Source organism: Conger conger, chromosome 13, assembly GCF_963514075.1.
Source record: "Conger conger chromosome 13, fConCon1.1, whole genome shotgun sequence".
In the NCBI taxonomy this organism is placed as follows: Eukaryota; Metazoa; Chordata; class Actinopteri; order Anguilliformes; family Congridae; genus Conger; species Conger conger.
This window is the reverse complement of record NC_083772.1, coordinates 1,101,889-1,104,741: the sequence shown is the minus strand read 5'-3', so window position 1 is coordinate 1,104,741 and position 2,853 is coordinate 1,101,889.

Genomic DNA, 2,853 nt, shown 5'->3' with positions numbered 1-2,853 from the left:
CAGTGCTTAGTGCGGACCTCTCACACTGCAACAGAGCTGTCAGACTGTGGCCACTTCCTGTTTGTCCCATTGCGTGTGTGTGTGTGTGTGTGTGTGTGTGTGTGTGTGTGTGTGTGTGTGTACGCGTGCATGTGAGAGAGAGAGAGAGAGACAGCAAGTTGGAGCAAGTTTGTGTTGTAGTTTTGTGTGTGTGTGTGTGTGTGTGTGTGTGTTGTGTTAGTTATGGTTAGGGTTGTGTGTGTGTGTGTATCATTTGTGGTTAGGGTTGTATGTGTGTGTATTATTTGTAGTTAGGGTTTTTTGTTTGTGCGTGTTGTATTTGTGGTTTGGGTTGTGTGTGTGTGTGTGTGTGTGTGTGTGTGTGTGTGTGTGTGTGTTGTATTTGTGGTTAGGGTTTTGTGTGTGTGCGTGTGTTGTATTTGTGGTTAGGGTTTTGTGTCTGTGCGTGTGTTGTATTTGTGGTTAGGGTTTTGTGTGTGTGTATGTGTCTGTGTGTGTCTGTGTGTGTGTGTGTGTCTGTGTGTGTGTGTGTGTGTGTGTGTGTGTGTGTGTGTATGTGTCTGTGTGTGTGTCTGTGTGTGTGTGAGTGTGTGTGTGTCTGTGTGTGTGTGAGTGTGTGTGTGTGTCATGCTCTCTCTATGAACACATTTACTGGAGAATGCAGCATTGCTGACTCTGATACATAATTCATAATCCATTTATTTTTGGATCCATTTATTATTATATGAGAGAAAAAGTGACTTCCTTTCATCAGCTGTACAGTCTAATCTGAGTATACTGTCACATGGTAGAGTTTTACACTTTCTCTCTATCGCTCTGTCTCTCACTCTCTCTCCCTCCCTCTCTCTCTCTATCACTCTGTCTCCCTCCCTCTCTCTCTTTCTCCCCCCTCTCTCTCAGCTCAGGTGATGTAATTGCAGGAATGTTCTGCACATGCTCAGTAGTGCCTCTCTCCCAGAGTGTGTCTCGTCCTCTGGAGAGGAGGTGTGGTTTGCTCTTCATGTGTGATCTGCTCAGAGACTGGCCTCTGGAAACAGAGCAGAAATACAGTGAGAATAACATGTCCCCCCGGGTTCCGCCCAAACGCACATTTTATTTACATTTCTGTGTGTTTCCAAACTGCACATATGAATGTGGCCTCTGTAGCCCTGTTCTGAGCGGTCTGTAGCCCTGGTTCTGAGCGGTCTGTAGCCCTGGTTCTGTGGGCTCTGTAGCCCTGGTTCTGAGCGGTCTGTAGCCCTGGTTCTGTGGGCTCTGTAGCCCTGGTTCTGAGCGGTCTGTAGCCCTGGTTCTGTGCGGTCTGTAGCCCTGGTTCTGAGCGGTCTGTAGCCCTGGTTCTGTGGGCTCTGTAGCCCTGGTTCTGAGTGGTCTGTAGCCCTGGTTCTGTGGGCTCTGTAGCCCTGGTTCTGAGCGGTCTGTAGCCCTGGTTCTGAGCGGTCTGTAGCCCTGGTTCTGAGCGGTCTGTAGCCCTGGTTCTGTGGGCTCTGTAACCCTGGTTCTGTGGCTCTGTAACCCTGCCCTAGAGACCCACACTTTCTGCAGGTTTTTGTTTTCACCTTGAAATCAGCAGCAGTCCCCGAGGTCTGTGTGACATCATGGTTTACCTGTTGCTACGGATGGTTGGGGAGATGGTTTGCTATGCTACGCATGGTTGGGGAGATGGTTGCTATGATCCGCATGGTTACAGGGGGAAATGGTTTGCTATGATACGTATGGTCAGGGAGATGGTTGCCATGATACACTCCGTTACAGGCTGGAGATGGTTTGCTACGATACACATGGTTACCGGAGGGAAATGGTTGCTATGATATGCATGGTTTCAGGAGGAATATGTCTACTCTTTTATTTTTATTTGTATAGTTTTATTGAGAGCAGAATCTTTGCTGGTTCCGAGCTTTTGCTTGGGGGAGCCCCACCCTGAGGCCTGTGAATTGGGGCGATTGTTTGGACACGGGGTCAGGTGACCGCCCTTAATGAGGTCCTGAAGGGGGGGGGCACGCGACACCGCTGAGACCCCTGGGACAGAACACCCCAGGTCTCACCAACCCAAGCAGCACATTACTGAGGAGAGCAGGTCAAACACACACACTCAAACATATACACTCATGCACACACACACACTAACGCACATACAGGCACACACACACACACGCACGCACACTACACACTCACGCACACTCACACACTCATGCACACACACACACATGGACGCACACACACACACTCACGCACACTCGCACCCTCACACTCTCACACACACACACGCACTCTCGCACACACACGCACATACACACACACGCACGCACACACACATACACACACACACACTACCGCACATACAGGCACACACACCCACACACACACACACGTACACACACACACACACACACGCACGCACACACACACAGAGGGCATACTTGGTTCACAGCGTGCAGGATGTGTGGTGACTTGCTGAAACTCCACCCAGTGCTCAGGAATGCTAACGGTGTTAGCGGGGAGTACCTAAACTTTCCTACTCTGTGTCATTATCCAGCACAAACACTCATCCAAAATAACTTACCAGAGCACTCTGAAAATAGCAGATCTCCTGGCCAGCTGTGGGGATGGAGGAGGAGAAGGAAGCAGCCCAGAGAATAACAGGAAGTTTACACTGTAATCAAACTCTGAGATTATAGCACTGTGTCCACTGCAGCTGTACACTGCCACGTGGGGAGGAGGGGGGAGCAGGTAAGACAGAGAGGGAGAGAGAGAGTGGGAGGGAGAGAGGGAGGGAGATAAATAGAGAGAGAGAGAGAAGGGAGAGAGTGGGAGAGAGGAGAGAGAAAGGGAGAGAGAGAGAGAGGGAGAGAGAGA